Below are 12,124 nucleotides of genomic sequence, written 5' to 3'. Positions count from 1 at the left end.
ATTTTTTCAAGGGAACAAGAAAAAAATCTATTGTGCAGCAGCTAAAAAGCTGTTGAATATTTACTCGTTTAAGACTTAAAGAGATCAGAATTAAATTTATTTTTAATAAAAGTCACCAAAACCTAAAATAAATAAGCAGAACATTAAGGAAAACTTTGCCTTGTAAAGAACCTACAGAGCCAAATAAATATGAAACAACAACATACAAATTTTTATCCTAAGTGATTCAGATAGCCAGACAGGAAGAATTTGGGGAGAGGGAGAAAAGAAGTAAGTGAGGAGCAAAGACATTTGTTCTCTTCTATGATTAATAAGCAAATGATATATCATCACTCTTCCAATTCAGAAGCATATCTGGTCTTTTGGGGAATCTATCTTAGTAAGCCAAGTAGCTGCCAAGACTGCCATACTCTCCATGCAGATGATTAAACTGGTCAAAATATTGTTATGTGAAAAATGATTAAGTCAGAGGATAATGAATCTCTGGACTTTGACTAGTCTGAAAAACCTGAAAGTCAGCAGTGTGGACCATGCTCGGGATGAGGCTGGGAGGAGCAAAGATGACAGGGACAAGGTCTCATAAAAACAGTCCTGCCCTGTAGAGCTCTGCCCCTTTGTAGCTGGAAACTATTCTGCTTTCTTCCTATTTATTCTGTTTTTGCTGAGTTAACATGGATATGAATCAAAAAAATTAAAATAAAAATCTTGTGTGAAAACCTACCCCAGCATCTGGGTGAGCTGAGTGCTTTCGCAACACCTAGTTACCACCAAGAATTTGCATTTGCACTCACCGTGCCCCATGCCTGGAAGGAGAAAGTCATGAATTTTAGTCTGTTCTCCCCACACCACACAGTATGAGCGTGGCACATCCAACCTCACTGCTTACCTCACCTTTTCGCACATGAAAAATGGATAAGATCTGCTGGCATCACAAAGGCCTTACTTTAATTAATTACATCTTCCCACAATGCTAACACTATTATTGAAGTACAGATCTTCCACAGTAATGAGTGTCCTGGAAACGTATGCAATTAAATGGTTAGATATTGGAGATACTTAATGTCGTCAGATGTCTTAATGAAAAATATAGAAGTTTTGAGCCATGCTTTGACCCGGGTGTGATTTCATTAATTATAGCAAACTATTGTGAGAGCCATGGAGAAGTGCAGCAGGAGCTCAGCTCTCAGTCTGATAATCCTTCTAGCCAAGGGATGGCCAGAGCCAGCTTCTGAAGCAATGCTGATCAAGAAGCAAAGTTATGCCCATGCATAATATTCTCAATATGCGTGGGGCAATACTTCAACTGGATTTCAACAAGAAAGTAAAGCAAAACTTTGTCATTTATAGGTAAATTGGAAATAGATGCAAATGTGTCACCTGTTTCCCTTTTGTATTTGAAAGGGTGTTCCCCAGGACTGCTCTGTCTTTACGGGGATTTCAAAGCAAGAAAACTTCCAGAGTTACCAGAAACACATTTTGATCTTTAAATACTATCCTTAAAAACAAAAATCCTCCAAACCTACATTTATAGGCTTATTTTCATGATGACAGTTTCGCTACATTTGTTGAATTGTAAACCATGTAAAGCTCAGCAATAAAACGTCTGCAATCTGTAGCGGTAATGGGAGGCATGTCTCATAAACAAGATAAGTTGTTTCTTGCCAATATTGTTACACTTCATAAATACGAACTCAAGTCTGTTTTGCGTTTCCTAGATCAGTAGCAGACTTTTATTTTAATTAAACACAACATATAAAATATTCATTTAAAAAACAAACATCATTGTTTTAAAGACATTATACTAAATTAAATTATAGTGCTTTTGCCATAAAGTTCTTGCACAAAAGAATAATTCTGAATTCTGAGTGGATTGAGACAGCACAAGTGTCCATCAAAAACCTGTAGTTGGAAGATGGTAGCTGTCCTATGAAAAAATAAACTATTTATATTTCCTGATAATGTAAGTGCTTATATAAACTCACTCCAATTCCCAAAGACTACTCATTTCAGCTGTGGTTGTAATTAAGAAACAATATCACATGCCCGCAAAGAAGATGGTGCCAGTCCCATTTTGTGCAGCAGAACTACTAAGTGTTTCACTTCACACTGACATAATTTATAGCCTCATTTCATTAGACTAATGTTGGGTATCTTTGATAGAGTCATCTTTGACAGTCTCTATCCCAAAAGTACATTAGTTTTGGAAATCTACATTCTGAGTACAGATTGATCAAGATCCCTGAACACGTTCACAAAATACATCAGACTGAACCCCATTCAATAAAAATGCTATTTCTAGTTAAGTAACAAATCCACAGAAACTCAGAACATTTGAGGTTGGAAGGGACCTCTGGTCCTGGTCCAATGCCGCTGTCAAGCAAGGACATCTAGAGCATATTGCCCGGCTTCTGGATTTGCCATGGAACCTGAACACAGAACAGAGGAGCCTCAGAAATGGTATTAATTACAGAAATGAAGGGTTTTTAAAATTGTCAGTGAAGAGGAAGTTCAGGAATTGAGAAGAAACTATGAAGACCTGAATACTTATGTTATAGCACCTGTAACCTCTGACCACAGCCTTGTAGGCAGTGTCTAGCTACAAAAAAAAATCTCCTGTAAAAATCTCCTGGCCACCATGGAAAAATGTGTCACTCAGTTGTAAATCTATCAAAACACAGTCAGCACCAGGAATTCAGTGTGCCCCAGGAACAGGCAGGCATTTACTTCAGAAGCTCCTTAGCTGATAGCAGTAGTGTGGTTGCATCACATCACCTTTCTGTGTCTTAAAATAATAGTTTTAAAACAACTTAAATCACTCAATTATGGTTTAGGTGTTACACATTACTACATTGCCTTGTTTATTACTAAAGCCATTTAAACAGGTTTCAGAAAGAGTATACTTGAGCTTTTGATAGCTGTTGAATTCATAATTTGCTCAGGTTGCTGCCTGAAACGAGTCTGAAAAACAGACCAGTAGCCAGAGGTTGTTCCAGACTGGTCAAACTAATGCTACCAATACTTTGGAAAGGAAGTCCTCAACCGGCCCCAGATTCAAGAAGATGAAGCAGAGATTTAACAAAATCCCTGCAAAGCTATACAACCCGGCACCTTGTGTAGTCCTGGACTCCTCCAGCTTGCGTGCAAGACCTGTGAACTATTTAATTTTTGATAGTAAAACAAACTCAAGCCTCAGTGAACTGAATGGGAAGCACATTCCCAACTGGATCTTCGGAGACTTTCTTTCTGAGGACACCCTTCTGCAGGATTTGCCACGTTTCAAGCCCTAACCCCATCTTTTTCATAAGAAGATTAATAAGGAAATGCATAAACCCCAACTGTCTCCTTTACATCTGATGGCTGATAACACTGTTACATTCATATCACACAACCATATGTGCTACAGGAGCATGAGACATTCTTTCCTTGGTATGCTCATCCACCACGATTCATCTCAGCTCATTTTTTCATTGTGTAGTTTCAGAATTCTTAATAACTGTTTTTAGTGAACAAGGTCATGGTTTTCCAATTCTTTTCAAAACCCCTTTCCTTTCAGATTTCCTACTACTTTCTGTGTACGAACTGTTTTCATTAACAAGTGGACCTGACAATTGCAGTTTGGCAGCAGGTTTGATGCCTTTAGTTCATATATACTTTCCCCGACCCCTTAATTTGGCATGGCATATGCTTTCATTCCAAATTGCCGTTTGTACTCGTATTGATTCATTACGCACAGATATGCTGTAAGAGTGAAGTCATTTTAGAGGGTTTCAGGTTTTATAATATTGTAGCATTCCTAAATTAAATATTTGGTTATAAAAGACAAACCGCACTGAGAATATTTATATTCTTAGTAGATTTACATTAAAATAAACATGAGAACTTACATAAATTAAGTTACATTAATAAATAGCTGGCACTAACCAGACCAAAATCCAACTATTGCACAAGACAATGTTGGAGAGAAGGGGTTAAGTACAATTCCAGATTGAGAAGGAATCTGTGAAGCAGGAGTCCTTCCTGTCACCTATATTTAAGCTTATCAAAAAGTAACTTCAATCCTGGCACAAATGCTTCAAACTCCCCAAGAAAGGCTGGAATAAGTTGGGTAAGTATTTAGTGACCTCATTTGGTCAGTGCTTCCTGTTAGGAAGGAGTTATCAATGTTGATGTTTTAACCACGCAGCCATTTTTTTTTTTTTAATAAAAGTGCAAAAGTTAGAATTAAATAATTAAAAGTTAGAATTAAATGAGACTCATGCTCAATATATCAATGAATTGGTCAGCTACTGCCCTTCATATGGATTCCCAGTGTAGGCCTGTCCCCTGATCAGCATTTTCCTCTAATGAAAAACTTTCAGTGTTTCCAGATTTTGAGATAAGAATGGTAAAATTCTTCAAAATAGCTCACAAGCCTTGGAGGCCCTGGAAGGACCCAGGCATGCCAGCTCACTTTGCCCTTCCCCAGGTGAGAGGTGAATCCTGTTTTCTCTCCCCTCCTTTGCAATGTGCCTGGTGTTGATGGAGGTTGATCTGTACTTCTCACATGACCGCATGTCCATCAGCAAGACAGCATCAACTTGGCTTTGGCTGAGAAACACAGAATTTCAGGCCTGGCGGCTCCAAAGAGGCACTGAGATGTCGCAACGCGAAGCAGCTGAATCCAGACGCCTAATACATCTGCACATTTTTTTCATCTCACAGAGCTTTACAAAGTCACCACCTTCTCTAATAAAAGTCCGAACAAAAGCTGGGATTCTTAAAGCAAGGATTTGGGTTGGTTTTGGAAGACATTAAGACATTTTGTACCATTGAAGTTCCCCTTTCCCTTAAGCAAAAACAATCTCCCCAGTTTCTCAGCCTCAGATGCCGAGCCTTTTCCACGCTAACCAGAAAAGTCTGTTCCTTGATTGGATATCATGTTCTTTGCAAGCCGTAAATATTTGCATCATGTGAAAGAAGTGACTCACCAAAGAGATGTAATTACAGCGTAAGCTGAGAGGACTATTGTTTATATAGCCAAATGTAGCTTAGATGCAATGCCTCCTCTGCTGCACAGACCGTGGCCACCACCTCCTTGACTCAGGTCCCCAGCAAAGCGAGCGTTTGGACAGGTTCAGGTCCCTTACTGCCCTCGCTGCACAGTTTGACGTTTGTTTTGTTGTTTGCTGCAGCCTAAAATAAAACCTGTGCTGAAGCTACCAAGAAGATATGTGCAAGGACCAGACGTGTGGCTTGACGAGACCTAACAGAAGCCTGTCTGAAAGCACCTCTCTCGTACACAGACCATTACAATTTTCACTTCATTTTACAATACAAAAGGTGCAAAAGTCACACCACGTTGAAGATAAGGCAGTTCTGCCAATCCCAGTGTTAACAAAGTGGAGCAACGTGTCAGCAGAAGGACTACGCCGACTGCGGGGTGGCTGTCCCACACAAGCTGACACAGCCCAGGGTGAGGTTAACACCTTCGCTAAAGGAGTTTTGGCAGACATCTGCCACTGAAATGCTACAGAGCCTTCAATTTTCCCTGTTCAGTCCAGCAGCATTGTGTTTATGCTGATACAATCCAATTGGAATAAATTGCTTTTTTTTTTTAGTGACTATTATTTGTATTGAGTGGCTGCGAACTATGTTTTTGCCGATCTGAATGAATTGCTATTCTAAATAACAACTAAATTAACTTTGGTATTTTGATTAGCATGGCAAGAGCCTTGAGCTGCTTATTTGAATGTTTATAAAATAACATTTTTGTTCAAAGGCTTTATCATAACATTTTCATAAGCTAGATTTTGCATAGCATTTAGAAAATTCAGAATATCGTACCAATATTGACACCAATACTAGAACACAATCAGCAGCTAAAAACACAGCGTTACCCCATTTTACAGATGGGAATGCCAGCAATACATTGAACGACTTCTACTTAACCACACAGAGTTATTAGCAGAATGTATATAACAATTATTTCTGTAAAAGTTAAGGATATAATAGGGAATATATAAAGCATTTACATGAACTCAAGCATGTTCGTAATTACTGTGATGACTCAAGGAGTGTTTCAGCAGGTGTGGAACCAGAGTCACACCTACTGAATAGGAAAGGGAATATGAAAATGACTTTTTATTATCATGCTAGTTAGGCAAACAGCCATTTAGAAAAATATACACTAAAATTTTCTGCCAAGATAAATACTTTCTAACATATTAACTATTATTAAAATGCCTAAGCAAATCCCCAGGTATCTTCATTTTTTCCTAAACAGGTATGATATGCCTCAAACGTACTGTACAATCCTAATAAATGGTTACATACCTTCTGTTACACATATATTAAAGCAAAGAGCCTACAACGGGAGGTATCCGGGTGTAGGATTCTGTGTACATACCGGGGAAGCGAATGAGTGTGCCTCACGAAGGCTTCACTGTAGTTAGGAACGATGAAAAAACTCTCACAGGGTTCAGAGGGGGTCCCTGGAGCCAGTAATTCTCTGCACCGTAGAGGTAGGATCAAGGAGCACCGCTGATATTTTTCAGCTGGACCGAAGTCTCCATTCAGCAACATTTTCCAAAGTTAAAAAATTTACTTCCATCAATTCTAAATATATGTAGAGCTAAATATAGTAAACCTCAACTTGAAAAATCACGGCTAAAGCTAACATACACTCAGTCTCGGTCTGCACACCAGCTGTGGATAAAAATGTGCTGAAAAGTAGAACATTTTGTCTCTTTTCATTTATCAAACATTCAGTTGCAAACACACAGTCATCTGTTTAAGAAGAGCTGAGAATCTGTTAAAATTATTCATTTGATGGTTTTGTGAATTTAAATCACAATTTTCTCTAGAATTTAAATTCTCAGGTAACTTTTTGTGGGTAACACTTTCAATCAAAAACTTTGGTTACTGGAGGTTGTTTTTTTTTAATGTAGTATACATTTTGGCAATTTATTTATTTGTTCAAATAAGCAATTAATAAGCAAGGTCATCTTGCAAGATATTTGTAAAACGTATCTGCATCATGCCTGCAAGTTAAATAATCAACCTAACTGCTAGTGTAAATTCAAATATAATTTATTTAATACATTATCATCACATGTGACTGGCCAAAATCATAGGTAGCATGGATTGCAGTGTGTTGTCAGTCCATCAAGGCTCTGACATTTTTGGCATTCACAGGGAAGAATATTAGTTTGTGCGACTAATTAAATCCCAAAGTGATGAGCGATAAGGTGACAGAACCCAGGTAGACTCTAGATTAAAGGTTTAAGTAGACCTATGACTTTATTTCTTTTTCAAGCCTGTAAGAACAATAAAGGGTGATTCGGGGGTCCATTGACTCAGTGGTTCTTTATAAACCAAATAAAATTTTCACTGTCTGGAACACAGATATCTACTTCTGAGGTAATTCTTTCTAGTATCTTTAAGGCCAACAGAAAGAAGTTGGTTTTCTTTTCCTCCTCAAATGCTCCTATTTCCTCGCTGGCTCACTCCTGTTCCAGCCTCAGTCCCAGTTCTGCTCCTGATCACTCTCTCTTCCTTGCACAATCTCTAAACATTTTGCTCTCCTCTTATTTCGCCTCCTGATACAAACATATATATAGCCTCTGTCATCTTAAAAACACCTGATACTACCTGTGCTCCTCCTCCCATTGCCCTTTTCCTTTTTTCTCCTTTACTTCTGAGTTCTCTGGAGCTGTCGTACCTCTCTGCCTGGCATCCCTTTCCCCTTACTCCCTTCTAGGTTGCCTCCCTCTACTTGGACTTCTTCATCTCTACCAAAAAAAAAACACCTGCCAAGGTTAGGAACATTGCAAATCTCTTATTTTGTCTTAAAAAAAAGCATTTTATTTTATTTAGCCCATCAATTGCCTCATTTCCTCGCCAGCATTTTTTTTTTCCCCTGACCTTAACTTCCAAGCCTCCATCGCCTTTTTTCTCCTTTCCACTCTCTACATAGGAGGCTGGGTCTCCAACGTACCCGTACACCACATTTGCAGTCAGCAGCTTTGACTTATTTTTACATTTGAGGACACCATCCCACTCAACTACCTCCTCATCCTCGCTCAAACACTTCCTGAAAACTCATGGCTTTCCTGGTGACAGGAAAAGAGTTCACCAAAGTGCTGGCACCGAACTGCTCTGTGAGCGAACCTCCCACGCCCCGGGATAAAAATAAACAAAAACACTCAGAAATATTGCTAAGAAACCGTATGCTCCTGATTTTTGGCTATCACCAAAAGAAATGGGAATTTGGGACTCCAGATCCCTTAGAATCAAACCACACTTGAAGGAAAAATAAGAATAATAAATCCTTCAGATAGGTTTGAAGTGTAGGCAATCTGATGAAGTCCGTTGGCTCTATTTTTTTTCTTCTTCGCAAGCTATCTTAAATAGCGAAGGGGTCCGTTATGTTATTTTTCCTCCCATCTCTTAGCCCCGGACAGCTGGAGGTGTTTAAAGAAAAAGTAATCTGCATTTTTTCCACAATATGTAGAATTCCTATTCTTATATTAGTTTTTATTCTTAGAAGCTCGAGCTGAAATTTGAGTTCCACTGCAGTGCTCCCACTAATTGCCTTGAATAATTCAAATTTTACCACTCTCAGGGGCACAACTGGAGCCAGACTGTTATAAGCCATGTTTGCTACTCTGGAGCCAACAAAATAAGTATGCTTTATGCTGTAGAGCACGCTGAGTTTAAGTTACATTATTTTGTTTGTTTCGAATTTAGACAAGTGAGGAAATCACAGTGGATTGGCTTGTCAAAGGAGCCTACCAATAAACACAGAACAAGACAGATTTTACTTTTAAAGCAGCAGGAATATGTCAAAAATCACAGTGTAACCCTGAAACTTGTATTTTGCTGAACAAAATTAGAAAAGGCCTAAACTGTGGGATCTCTATTTTTGGCTCAAGAGAGAAATTCTGAAGCTGCTGATGATTTGAAATGGGTCCTGAAGAGAAGGAAGGAAGGAAATTAGAATTTTTTTTAACTTACAAAATTGTCTTGCCTGTGTAATAACACTGAGCATGACTGTCACTCTGAAGACATATTAGCTCATTTAGGTAATTAGTGTGAGCAGCATGTTTCCCTGCTTATTCCATTCAATTATAGGGTGCTCACTTTGTCATTACTGGAGTATCTTAATGTGACTTGTAATTAGTGTAATTACAATCCAATGTTAATTATATCTGCCACTTAGACATAATTTTATATAGTAATGGTCTTATTCTCAATAACCTTATTATGTTGTTTATTCAAACAGGAATTTAGCCTTCTTTCATGCGTCAAATATGGAGATTACAAAAAGTACTGCCTGTCATTTCTGTAGTTATGACTAGGGGATCTTTGCATTGCAAAATCATATTTGGGACAATCAATGAATGGAGAAAACCAAATTACGGAGACTGATTATTAGAGACATGCTGAACTAACAAAAATAATTTGCACAGGAGGCGCATTAAGGCATATACCGGTCCACGAGTGCTGCGGAGAGAGGTCAGTGTCCAGAAATTAACAAGGGAACAGAACAGGAGACTGCAACATATAGGGTGTACATGGTGCTGGATACTCCCACTGGTGACATTACTATTTCTCTTATTTGCAGTGCAATAAAATAGCAGGGCTAGGTTTGCCAATTAATATCCCATGCTGTATTTCTCAGTGGCAACGACACCTTTTAGCACTGGGTTCAAGCATCTGATAAGGGTTTTTCTTTTTCCACAGGCTTCATTTCTCTGATCAACTGCATTGGGGCGGGCACGGCCATACTGTGGTAGTAGTTCAGACAAGGAGTGGGTTATTGCACAGAGTTCCTTGATTCCTGAGCTTTGCTTTCTTCTGGATGAAATGAAAGACCTGCACCAGGAGAACCCCTCACGCCCAGCCGAAGGGTGCTGTCCCACAGCACCAGAGCACAACACGAACCTGCCAAACGTGGCCAGCGGGTCCTCAGCACCACCTTGCTCCACAGACCTGCTCCCGCTGGGCTCTACCGTTTGCTGCCGCAGCCACAGGCTCATTACAAAGCAAAGACCGAGGCGTACTGCATGGTAAGGTTTCCTTGGGTTTAGCCCAAGAGTGAAATAAACTCTCTAGAAGCAAAGCATGCTGCAGACCCAAAACACGCTCTACCCCATGCATTCTTACCTACCGTCTCTAACACACGCATAGTTATATTTAGATTTAAAAAAAACTAAGACACCCAGTCAAAACAATGCGCGTTTCTTCCCCCCCATAAAGACTCAAAAGGACAAGTAACACATGACAAATATTAGTCATGTTATTTAATGCATGATGTTGAAGAGAGGCATAAGAACCGGAGGAGCAGGGAAGGGAATTTGGCAGCTCTCTGGGAGATGGAAACCGAGATCCCCCCTAATCCGTGTCTTTTACTGAGAGTCTGGAAAGGGTTTCAGGCTTTGAGCTCACTCTTCGGAGGCTAATGAATCATTCAGATTTCCATGGCTCAGGGTGATGTCCCAAGACAGCTGGCAGCTTTCTTTGAGCTTAAGAAAATCAAGAAGTTTCGAAACAAAAGCGGAGAGGCAGTGACAATAAAAGTAAATCAGGGGCATGTACACTGAAGAATGGCGTTATCGCTAACCCAGCTGGATAACCACGACACATTTTCCAGTATTGAGGAGAGGCTTAGGGAACAAAATCTTATGTTGTGAGTTAAGCCCTCTCCTTTGCTTTCTGCTGCTGAGAAGCCTTTCTCCCAGGTCCGTGCAGCAATTCATGCTGCTAGCAGACACGTGATGCTCAGCTCCCCCATGCCGGTGCCGAAACCCCACTCTGGGCACACATTGCACATTGAACCAGCACAGGATTACCAGGTAGCTCCTCGCTTCAACCAGGACAACAAGTATCTGTGAAACTGCAAAAGAAAAACGCATGTGCACATGCACAGCCCCGCAGGAGCTGCTTGAAGCAAATATTGGCCTCAGGCTCCCTCGAATGGCAGCGAAGCTCTGTTTTTCTCAAGACCATTCATAGTTTCGATGTCTTTTAGCAGTCTCACATGCAAGGCATCATCCTAGCCCCTTTATGTTTCTTCCACAAAAAAGTAGGATTATTTTTACTACTAAATCTGATGCACTGAATGGGTATGAAATCTGCTTAGGTTTACTTTAAAACTGCCAGACGTCCTAGCATTACTCTATGGAAAGAGAGAATCAAATTTAAGGTATTTATTGACATTTTAAAAATGGCCCAAAGGAAATGAAATACTAATTATTGGCTGCTTCAGTGGCTGCACGGAACACACCTGGATTATCCCAATCCTATCATCATCAGATTATTTTAACCAGACAGTTCCTATTAGCTGAAACTTCATGTACAAAAGTATCTCAAACACAACAAATGATTTAGCACGCAACATTGCTTAGGTAGATATCTTGACATTAAGTAATCAAAGTTATAAATATATCACCTGGTTATACAATAGCTATAATCTATCCTTCATACAATATAAATCTTGCAGGTACTTCTGCATAAACAGAGATTTCTCAATGGCTGCCAATTAAGTCATCTTCCTGCCAAAAAGGCCCAGCGAATTGACAGACCTACCTGCTTTACTTCCTTTTTTTTAAATATATATGTAACTCAAAGTTCATCTCCTAATAGCAGGCAGTGAATTTACAGCTCTCCAGTGATTAAAGTCACTTAGCCTTCACTCCTGTGCACTGTAACACCACGCAAGGACGGCTGTAATTGCCTCGAAAAACGCTGCCTGCTGCATTTTATTGTTTAAATACAGGCAGCAGGGGCATCTCCAGGATGTGCATTCAAACCCAGCCTGTTCATTAACTATTAACCAGCAGCTATCCTAACTCGTGTTGCTCCACTTTCTTTGGGACTGATTGGTCTTCACCTGAAAGGACAAAGCAGGCAAAACAACAGGTCCACCCTCTAACAAGCACTGGCCTGCCTGTCCTACTAAAACAGCACAAAGTATGTGTGGTGAGAGACTAGCTCCCTTTTAGTAGCTCTGTTAAATGAAGCATTGTTCCTGGCTCCTACATCTACAATTAAACCATCTTGGAAATGAATTGCTAAAAGAGAAGTCTGTAGGAGCCCTTCATGTGTTCTTAGCCTGAGGAGAAACCAGGAGCTGGTTCTGCCA

General features: G+C 39.8%; 1 protein-coding gene across 18 annotated transcripts in view; it reads right to left on the bottom strand.

Moving 5' to 3' along the window:
* LOC310901250 (uncharacterized protein) overlaps positions 1–12,124 on the bottom strand; it is a 721,588-nt gene that overhangs the window by 576,597 nt on the left and 132,867 nt on the right. The window contains exons 2-3 of one of the 18 annotated variants that reach the window (XR_014585683.1): positions 6,386–10,876; positions 2,505–5,172 (exon numbers count right to left, since the gene is read on the bottom strand). The exons of 16 other annotated variants lie outside the window; for them this stretch is intronic. The gene's annotated coding sequence lies outside the window, so the exon portion shown is untranslated. Of the gene's footprint in view, positions 1–2,504; positions 5,173–5,904; positions 10,877–12,124 lie in introns of those variants that run through there. One more of the 18 variants, XR_014585684.1, reaches the window with a different exon arrangement.

The sequence above is a fragment of the Anser anser genome, assembly GCF_964211835.1.
Source record: "Anser anser genome assembly, chromosome: 6".
Taxonomy (NCBI): Eukaryota; Metazoa; Chordata; class Aves; order Anseriformes; family Anatidae; genus Anser; species Anser anser.
This window is presented reverse-complemented; position numbering and strand designations above follow the sequence as displayed.